This window comes from Ascaphus truei, unplaced genomic scaffold, assembly GCF_040206685.1.
Source record: "Ascaphus truei isolate aAscTru1 unplaced genomic scaffold, aAscTru1.hap1 HAP1_SCAFFOLD_928, whole genome shotgun sequence".
Lineage (NCBI taxonomy): Eukaryota > Metazoa > Chordata > Amphibia > Anura > Ascaphidae > Ascaphus > Ascaphus truei.
This window is the reverse complement of record NW_027457267.1, coordinates 25641-36572: the sequence shown is the minus strand read 5'-3', so window position 1 is coordinate 36572 and position 10932 is coordinate 25641.

The following is a 10932-nucleotide window of genomic DNA, read 5'->3' as shown; positions in this document are numbered from 1 at the left end:
ACCTAAGAAACCGGAGTTACACCAATGCACATTAAATCATTTTAATACAAAAATCTCCATTGAAAAAGAAATCTCAGCTTTTCACTAAATCCCCATTGAAAACAACGGGCAGCTCCGCCATAGACTTTCAATGGTAAATCGCCGCCATTGAAGTCAATGGGGGTTTTCTGCCATTGAAGTTTATGGGAAAAGTCCCGAACTTCAAGGGGGTCCATACTCCGTCGGGTTGGTCCAAGCGGGTCAAGGATGGTTCTGCAGCGATGCCGGAGCAGTGGCTACAGATACCCCAAACCCTGATCCGCTGAACCCTCCGGAACCGGAGATATGGATTCCTAAAATTCAGCATTTCTCACTTAGTCATTTTTCTGAGCCGTTTCTGCCGCCGCCGGCAAAGCCTATGGCGCGACCCGCTCTATCTGGTTCGACCCTTATCGGGGGTCCAGGATTCGGGGACCCGGTGGTGGTCGAGTGGGGGGACGCTTAGGAACTAGGGGCAAAAAGAATTTTATCCCTAGGTGCCCTAAAACAGTTTATTTCCCCGCTAATTGACGTTGAACTTGACCCAGTGATTTTAGCTCTTTTGAAGGACATTGTATCCGCTTTGCGGTTTGCGGTCTGGACGGCAGCCAACTAGGTTACCTCGAGGCATCTCCATTGAAGTCAATGAGCCCATTGACTTTCAATGGGAAACCGCCGCTCTCCCTCTCGGACGCCACCTGCTGGTCACTACAGGAAACAGGACGAAAACAGCACAAATTCCTATTGAAATGCATTGAGCCCTAATGGCGGCCAATGGGGACCTGCAAAATGGTGCCCGAAAAGGCGGGAAACTTACACAAAGAGCTATAATCATTAAAGAATTATTAACCCTTGTGCTCCCGGATGGATTCTAGTGTGTGTGTGATGCAAACACTGAGTAACCAGACATTACAATGGAACAGGGGAAAATACATTTACATGTCATAACAAGGGTTACATCACATTTCTGGACCTCAGCCCAGTTAACCCCTTGTCTCCCTGGTGCGGTCAGGGGTGGCCAAATGGGGTGCAACCCCTTTAATACCGGGCCACCCCCTCTCTCCCTCTACACCTCCCCTTCTTAATGCGTGTCCTGTGGCCCACTGGCCCTGACGGGGAGTGGGGCACTGCTGGCACCATTAATGAATTCAGTCTCAGAGGGATAGTCCTGGCGTGAAAGTCCATCAGCATTGCTGTTTTCACTACCCTTTTTGTGCTGAATGGTGAATTCAAATTCTTGCAAAGCCAAGCTCCATCTCAGCAGTTTGGCATTTTCCCCTGATACCCTCTGTAGCCAGCTCAGGGGATTGTGGTCGGTAATGACCGTGAAAGCGCTCCCATAGACATAGGGCTGGAGCTTTTTGAGTGCCCACACAATGGCCAAGCACTCCTTTTCAATGGTGGCATATGCCACCTCCCTGGGGAGCAGTTTGCGACTGAGATACACCACAGGGTGCTCTTTGCCGTCGTCCCCCACCTGGCTCAACACAGCCCCCACACCAAAGTCTGAGGCATCAGTCTGAATAAGAAAATGCTTGGTATAATCTGGGGCAGCCAGGATGGGGGCCTCAGCAAGCGCAGCTTTCAGTGCCTGGAAAGCAGTTTCACAGGCAGGAGACCAGGTAATAAGCACAGGCAGTTGCTTCTTAGTCAGATCAGTCAGGGGTTTGGCCACGGCGCTGTACTGTGGGACAAATTTCCTGTAGTACCCTGCGGTGCCCAAAAAGGCCATGACCTGTTTCTTGGTTTTTGGAACAGGCCACTGAACTATGGCTTCTACCTTGGCTGGCTCTGGCTTGAAATGCCCTCCACCCACCCTGTGCCCTAAGTACAGGACTTCTGCCATACCTACCATACACTTAGTGGGTTTTAAGGTAAGCCCAGCCTCCCTGATTCTATCCAGCACCGCAGCTACATGTCCTATGTGGGATTCCCAGGAATTACTAAAGACAGCAATGTCATCTAAGTAAGCCCTGGCATAGCTCTGCATCCCTTCCAGTAACCTATTGACCAGGCGTTGGAAGGTAGCCGGGGCATTCTTCATCCCAAATGGCATCACCAAAAACTCATAGAGGCCACTTGGAGTGATGAATGCTGACTTCTCCCTAGCCTCCAGGGTCAGGGGAATCTGCCAGTAGCCTTTGCTCAGATCCATGGTGGTCAGATACTTTGCCCCCGCGAGTTCATCTAGTAACTCATCCATGCGGGGCATGGGGTAAGCATCTGACACCGTCCCAGCATTGAGCAACCGGTAGTCCACACAAAACCGGGTGGTTTTGTCCTTCTTAGGCACTAGGACTACTGGACTTGCCCAAGGGCTCTGGGACGGAGTAATTACCCCTAGGGTCAGCATCTCCTCAATCTCTCTCTCCATACTTGTCTTGACCTCTGCTGACACTCTATAAGCGTGCTTATGCAGAGGCTGCAGGTCCCCTGTGTGTACTGGGTGTTTGGTGAGATGTGTGGTCCCTGGCATGTCAGTGAAGAGGGCGCTATACTGAGCTAGCATGTCCCTGGCTTCTCCCTTCTGCCTAGCACTCAACTGTGCCCCGATCTCTACCTGCTCAACAGTGTTTCCTTGCTTTGCCTCCCCTAGGAGATCAGGCAGAGCATTGCTCGCCGGATCCTCCAGCAGTGGGCTACAAATGGCCATTACTGCTCCCATACTCGGTGCTCTGTATTCCTTTAACATATTAATGTGATATGTCTTGTGCCTCTCAGGCGCTACCTGTACAACATAGTTGCACTCATTCACCTTTCGGATAACCGGGTACGGTCCCGACCAGGCAGCCATCAGCTTGTTCTCCCGAGTGGGTTTGAGAACAAGCACCTGCTGTCCTGGGATGAATTCTCTGCTACGGGCCTGCTGGTCATACCATTGCTTCTGCTTGGTCTGAGCAGCCCTGAGGTGGTCCTGGGCCACCCCCATAAGCATCTCTAAACGGTCTCTGAGATCTACTACATACTGGATCACTGAAGCATCAGTAGCAGTAGTCTCCCCCTCCCATCCCTCACGGAAGAGGTCCAGAGGTCCACGTACCCTGCGGCCATATAGTAGCTCGAAGGGGGAGAAGCCTGTAGATTCTTGCGGTACCTCTCGGTATGCAAACAGCAAGTGCTGCAGGTGAATCTCCCAGTCTTTCCCCTCCGCCTCTATAAAGGTCCGAAGCATCTGCTTCAGGGTACCATTAAACCTCTCACATAATCCGTTTGTTTGGGGATGGTAAGGGGTAGTGCGCTGGTGCTGTACACCGCAGGCATCCCAGAGACAATGTAACAGTTCACTCATGAACTGCGACCCCTGATCAGTTAGGATCTCACTAGGGAAACCTACCCTAGCAAAAATGTTCAGCAAAGCTGCTGCCACTGTCTTGGCACTTATGGTGCCCAGCGCTACCGCCTCAGGGTACCGGGTGGCAAAATCCACCACCGTGAGGATGTAGCGCTTCCCTGACCTGCTAGGAATCATGAGGGGTCCTATCAGGTCCATCGCTACCTTCTGGAAGGGTTCCCCTATTATCGGTAGGGGTCTCAGGGGTGCCTTCACACGGTCGCCCGCCTTACCTACTCGCTGGCAGGCATCACAGGAGCGGCAGAAATCAGCCGCATCCCTGGATGCCCCCGGCCAGAAATAACGCTGCAATAACCGGGCTCGCGTTCTGGTGACCCCCTGATGTCCCGCTAACGGAATAGAGTGAGCTACCCGTAACAATTGCTGTCGGTACCCCTGGGGTACTACTAGCTGTCGCTTACCGGTCAATCCCTTCTCTATTCTCGGGTTCCCTTCTTCTCTGTATAGGAGTCCCTTATGCCATAGGCAGCGCTCAGTGCCCTCCCCTGCCTGAGATTCGGACGCCCGAAGTCTCACGCCGGCCAGGGTAGGGTCTGCCTTCACTGCCTCCCTAAACTGGGCTCCTAAATCTGCCCCCCCCCCCAGTCATGTCATTGTCAGGGGAAGGGGACACGGTAAGGGGGAACAGTAAGTCAGCCTGTGGTTGCAACTGATCCTGGCTTACCTCCCTGGGCTCCTCTGTGCCCTCCGCTAACGTTGGTCCCAAAGGCTGGGGGACTGGGGTGGCCACCGCCGACATTGCTGCGGTCTGGCTCCGGGTAACCGCCGCCACTGCAGCGGGCTGGGGCACACGGTCGTAGGTGCAGGTCATCGGTCCCAGGTCATTGCCCAAAAGAATTTCAGCATCCAAACCTGGTAAAACCCCCACCTCCCGCACACCCTTGCCCACCCCCCAATCCAAAAAAATGCGGGCCACCTGCAGGAAACGTGGCTCTCCGTCAGCCACAGTGATCTGTATCCCAGGGCCTGGGATCAATTCCTCTGGCCGGACCATATCAGGTCGGACCAGGGTCACTGCAGCTCCTGAATCAAGTAAGCCAACTGCTTGCCGGTCACCGACTGTGACCGGGGTGAGATGCTTGCTCCTGCCGTCCGTCTGCTGCAGGTCTGCGCTGTGATGTCCTCCGCTCCTGGCTGTAGGCACTGAAGAAACCGGGGTAGGGGTGACATGGGACGTCTCGCTGGGAGTTGTTTCCATGACCGGTCCTGGTTCTTTGGTGGAAGCCACCCGCACGCGGGCTACCGGCTTTGCAGCTGGGGTGCGTTGCCCTCGATAGGGTCCGTTGGAACGCAGGGGTTCCGGGCAATCTGGTCTGATGTGACCAGTGCTGTTGCAATTGTAGCACCGGCGCTCATGCCGGAGCTCTCCCGCCTTCTGTGACACGCTGCCCGCAGGCGGCTTTTGGGTCCACTGGGGGGTACTCACAGCTTTCTTGGCCGGCGCAGGTGGGGTTACCGCTTTGGCTGGTACCTTGGCGGTCATCTGGGACCGGCTGACCACATAGTCATCTGCCATCCTCGCCGCCTCGGTGTAGGTCTTGGGCTTTTTATCATACACAAAAGCCCTCACCGCCGGCGGGCACTGCTGCATGAGCTGCTCCTGAAAGATGAGGTCCAGCAGGCGTTGGTAAGTCTTGGCCTCAGAGCTCTCCACCCAGTGTAACCCATACAAAGCCATGCGGGTCACATAAATGACATAGGTCTCCTGAGGGTGCCTCTCCTCCAGCCGGAACTTACCCCGGTAAGCTTCAGGGGTAAAACCATGCAGAAACAGCAAAAGTTCTTTCAGGTGGTCATAGTCATCAGCAAACTCCTCTGTAAGCGCCATCAAAGTCTGTTTAGCCAAGCCGGAGAGTAGCGGGTCCAGGCGTGCAACCCTATGCTGGGGAAGCACCCCGTACCGCCGGCACTGCGTTTCAAAGTTCCTTAGAAACATGTCAATCCGATCAGTGCCCTCCACATACTTGGTGAGACTGTGCTTGTCCAGTTGGAGTCCATCTCTGGGGGGTCGGACCGGGGGGCAATAAGCGGGTCTGTTCATTGCCATAGAGATAAACGTTAGGGTTAGGGTTATAGGGGAATACGAAAATTTAGGTATGTGACTCATTTGGGAACTAACCAATCAGAGAAGAGTTAGGGTTGAAAGTTAGGGTTGAAAGTTAGGGTTGAAAGTTAGGGTTGAAAGTTAGGGTTGACACTTAGGATTATTTTTCTATTTTTGTTTGGCCCAGGGTTATAGGGGAATACGAAAATTTAGGTATGTGACTCATTTGGGTACTAACCAATCAGAGAAGAGTTAGGGTTGAAAGTTAGGGTTGAAAGTTAGGGTTGAAAGTTAGGGTTGACACTTAGGATTATTTGTCTATTTTTGTTTGGCCCAGGGTTATAGGGGAATACGAAAATTTAGGTATGTGACTCATTTGGGTACTAACCAATCAGAGAAGAGTTAGGGTTGAAAGTTAGGGTTGAAAGTTAGGGTTGAAAGTTAGGGTTGAAAGTTAGGGTTGACACTTAGGATTATTTTTCTATTTTTGTTTGGCCCAGGGTTATAGGGGAATACGAAAATTTAGGTATGTGACTCATTTGGGTACTAACCAATCAGAGAAGAGTTAGGGTTGAAAGTTAGGGTTGAAAGTTAGGGTTGAAAGTTAGGGTTGACACTTAGGATTATTTTTCTATTTTTGTTTGGCCCAGGGTTATAGGGGAATACAAAAATTTAGGTATGTGACTCATTTGGGTACTAACCAATCAGAGAAGAGTTAGGGTTGAAAGTTAGGGTTGAAAGTTAGGGTTGACACTTAGGATTATTTTTCTATTTTTGTTTGGCCCAGGGTTATAGGGGAATACGAAAATTTAGGTATGTGACTCATTTGGGTACTAACCAATCAGAGAAGAGTTAGGGTTGAAAGTTAGGGTTGAAAGTTAGGGTTGAAAGTTAGGGTTGAAAGTTAGGGTTGAAAGTTAGGGTTGAAAGTTAGGGTTGACACTTAGGATTATTTTTCTATTTTTGTTTGGCCCAGGGTTATAGGGGAATACGAAAATTTAGGTATGTGACTCATTTGGGTACTAACCAATCAGAGAAGAGTTAGGGTTGAAAGTTAGGGTTGAAAGTTAGGGTTGAAAGTTAGGGTTGACACTTAGGATTATTTTTCTATTTTTGTTTGGCCCAGGGTTATAGGGGAATATGAAAATGTAGGTATGTGACTCATTTGGGTACTAACCAATCAGAGAAGAGTTAGGGTTGAAAGTTAGGGTTGAAAGTTAGGGTTGAAAGTTAGGGTTGACACTTAGGATTATTTTTCTATTTTTGTTTGGCCCAGGGTTATAGGGGAATATGAAAATGTAGGTATGTGACTCATTTGGGTACTAACCAATCAGAGAAGAGTTAGGGTTGAAAGTTAGGGTTGAAAGTTAGGGTTGAAAGTTAGGGTTGAAAGTTAGGGTTGACACTTAGAATTATTTTTCTATTTTTGTTTGGCCCAGGGTTATAGGGGAATACGAAAATTTAGGTATGTGACTCATTTGGGTACTAACCAATCAGAGAAGAGTTAGGGTTGAAAGTTAGGGTTGAAAGTTAGGGTTGAAAGTTAGGGTTGAAAGTTAGGGTTGACACTTAGGATTATTTTTCTATTTTTGTTTGGCCCAGGGTTATAGGGGAATACGAAAATTTAGGTATGTGACTCATTTGGGTACTAACCAATCAGAGAAGAGTTAGGGTTGAAAGTTAGGGTTGAAAGTTAGGGTTGAAAGTTAGGGTTGAAAGTTAGGGTTGAAAGTTAGGATTATTTTTCTATTTTTGTTTGGCCCAGGGTTATAGGGGAATACGAAAATTTAGGTATGTGACTCATTTGGGTACTAACCAATCAGAGAAGAGTTAGGGTTGAAAGTTAGGGTTGAAAGTTAGGGTTGAAAGTTAGGGTTGAAAGTTAGGATTATTTTTCTATTTTTGTTTGGCCCAGGGTTATAGGGGAATATGAAAATTTAGGTATGTGACTCATTTGGGTACTAACCAATCAAAGAAGAGTTAGGGTTGGGTTAGGGTTGAAAGTTAGGGTTGAAAGTTAGGGTTGAAAGTTAGGGTTGAAAGTTAGGGTTGACACTTAGGATTATTTTTCTATTTTTGTTTGGCCCCGCGTGTTAGGGTTAGGGTTAGGGTTAGGGTTAGGGTTATAGGGGAATACGAAAATTTAGGTATGTGACTCATTTGGGTACTAACCAATCAGAGAAGAGTTAGGGTTGAAAGTTAGGGTTGAAAGTTAGGGTTGAAAGTTAGGGTTGACACTTAGGATTATTTTTCTATTTTTGTTTGGCCCAGGGTTATAGGGGAATACGAAAATTTAGGTATGTGACTCATTTGGGTACTAACCAATCAGAGAAGAGTTAGGGTTGAAAGTTAGGGTTGAAAGTTAGGGTTGAAAGTTAGGGTTGAAAGTTAGGGTTGACACTTAGGATTATTTTTCTTTTTGTTTGGCCCAGGGTTATAGGGGAATACGAAAATTTAGGTATGTGACTCATTTGGGTACTAACCAATCAGAGAAGAGTTAGGGTTGAAAGTTAGGGTTGAAAGTTAGGGTTGAAAGTTAGGGTTGAAAGTTAGGGTTGACACTTAGGATTATTTTTCTATTTTTGTTTGGCCCAGGGTTATAGGGGAATACGAAAATGTAGGTATGTGACTCATTTGGGTACTAACCAATCAGAGAAGAGTTAGGGTTGAAAGTTAGGGTTGAAAGTTAGGGTTGGGTTAGGGTTAGGGTTAGGGTTAGGGTTAGGGTTAGGGTTAGGGTTAGGGTTAGGGTTATAGGGGAATACGAAAATTTAGGTATGTGACTCATTTGGGTACTAACCAATCAGAGAAGAGTTAGGGTTGAAAGTTAGGGTTGAAAGTTAGGGTTGAAAGTTAGGGTTGAAAGTTAGGGTTGAAAGTTAGGGTTGAAAGTTAGGGTTGACACTCAGGATTATTTTTCTATTTTTGTTTGGCCCAGGGTTATAGGGGAATACGAAAATTTAGGTATGTGACTCATTTGGGTACTAACCAATCAGAGAAGAGTTAGGGTTGAAAGTTAGGGTTGAAAGTTAGGGTTGAAAGTTAGGGTTGAAAGTTAGGGTTGAAAGTTAGGGTTGACACTTAGGATTATTTTTCTATTTTTGTTTGGCCCAGGGTGATAGGGGAATACGAAAATTTAGGTATGTGACTCATTTGGGTACTAACCAATCAGAGAAGAGTTAGGGTTGAAAGTTAGGGTTGAAAGTTAGGGTTGAAAGTTAGGGTTGAAAGTTAGGGTTGACACTTAGGATTATTTTTCTATTTTTGTTTGGCCCAGGGTTATAGGGGAATACGAAAATTTAGGTATGTGACTCATTTGGGTACTAACCAATCAGAGAAGAGTTAGGGTTGAAAGTTAGGGTTGAAAGTTAGGGTTGAAAGTTAGGGTTGAAAGTTAGGGTTGACACTTAGGATTATTTTTCTATTTTTGTTTGGCCCAGGGTTAAAGGGGAATACGAAAATTTAGGTATGTGACTCATTTGGGTTCTAACCAATCAGAGAAGAGTTAGGGTTGAAAGTTAGGGTTGAAAGTTAGGGTTGAAAGTTAGGGTTGAAAGTTAGGGTTATTTTTCTATTTTTGTTTGGCCCAGGGTTATAGGGGAATACGAAAATTTAGGTATGTGACTCATTTGGGTACTAACCAATCAGAGAAGAGTTAGGGTTGAAAGTTAGGGTTGAAAGTTAGGGTTGAAAGTTAGGGTTGAAAGTTAGGGTTGAAAGTTAGGGTTGAAAGTTAGGGTTGACACTTAGGATTATTTGTCTATTTTTGTTTGGCCCAGGGTTATAGGGGAATACGAAAATTTAGGTATGTGACTCATTTGGGTACTAACCAATCAGAGAAGAGTTAGGGTTGAAAGTTAGGGTTGAAAGTTAGGGTTGAAAGTTAGGGTTGAAAGTTAGGGTTGACACATAGGATTATTTTTCTATTTTTGTTTGGCCCAGGGTTATAGGGGAATACGAAAATTTAGGTATGTGACTCATTTGGGTACTAACCAATCAGAAAAGAGTTAGGGTTGAAAGTTAGGGTTGAAAGTTAGGGTTGAAAGTTAGGGTTGAAAGTTAGGGTTGAAAGTTAGGGTTGAAAGTTAGGATTATTTTTCTATTTTTGTTTGGCCCAGGGTTATAGGGGAATACGAAAATTTAGGTATGTGACTCATTTGGGTACTAACCAATCAGAGAAGAGTTAGGGTTGAAAGTTAGGGTTGAAAGTTAGGGTTGAAAGTTAGGGTTGAAAGTTAGGGTTGAAAGTTAGGGTTGAAAGTTAGGGTTGACACTTAGGATTATTTTTCTATTTTTGTTTGGCCCAGGGTTATAGGGGAATACGAAAATTTAGGTATGTGACTCATTTGGGTACTAACCAATCAGAGAAGAGTTAGGGTTGAAAGTTAGGGTTGAAAGTTAGGGTTGAAAGTTAGGGTTGAAAGTTAGGGTTGACACTTAGGATTATTTTTCTATTTTTGTTTGGCCCAGGGTTATAGGGGAATACGAAAATTTAGGTATGTGACTCATTTGGGTACTAACCAATCAGAGAAGAGTTAGGGTTGAAAGTTAGGGTTGAAAGTTAGGGTTGAAAGTTAGGGTTGAAAGTTAGGGTTGACACTTAGGATTATTTTTCTATTTTTGTTTGGCCCAGGGTTATAGGGGAATACGAAAATTTAGGTATGTGACTCATTTGGGTACTAACCAATCAGAGAAGAGTTAGGGTTGAAAGTTAGGGTTGAAAGTTAGGGTTGAAAGTTAGGGTTGAAAGTTAGGGTTGAAAGTTAGGGTTAGGGTTAGGGTTAGGGTTATAGGGGAATACGAAAATTTAGGTATGTGACTCATTTGGGTACTAACCAATCAGAGAAGAGTTAGGGTTGAAAGTTAGGGTTGAAAGTTAGGGTTGAAAGTTAGGGTTGAAAGTTAGGGTTGACACTTAGGATTATTTTTCTATTTTTGTTTGGCCCAGGGTTATAGGGGAATACGAAAATTTAGGTATGTGACTCATTTGGGTACTAACCAATCAGAGAAGAGTTAGGGTTGAAAGTTAGGGTTGAAAGTTAGGGTTGAAAGTTAGGGTTGAAAGTTAGGGTTGACACTTAGGATTATTTTTCTATTTTTGTTTGGCCCAGGGTTATAGGGGAATACGAAAATTTAGGTATGTGACTCATTTGGGTACTAACCAATCAGAGAAGAGTTAGGGTTGAAAGTTAGGGTTGAAAGTTAGGGTTGAAAGTTAGGGTTGAAAGTTAGGGTTGAAAGTTAGGGTTAGGGTTAGGGTTATAGGGGAATACGAAAATTTAGGTATGTGACTCATTTGGGTACTAACCAATCAGAGAAGAGTTAGGGTTGAAAGTTAGGGTTGAAAGTTAGGGTTGAAAGTTAGGGTTGAAAGTTAGGGTTGACACTTAGGATTATTTTTCTATTTTTGTTTGGCCCAGGGTTATAGGGGAATACGAAAATTTAGGTATGTGACTCATTTGGGTACTAACCAATCAGAGAAGAGTTAGGGTTGAAAGTTAGGGTTGAAAGTTAGGGT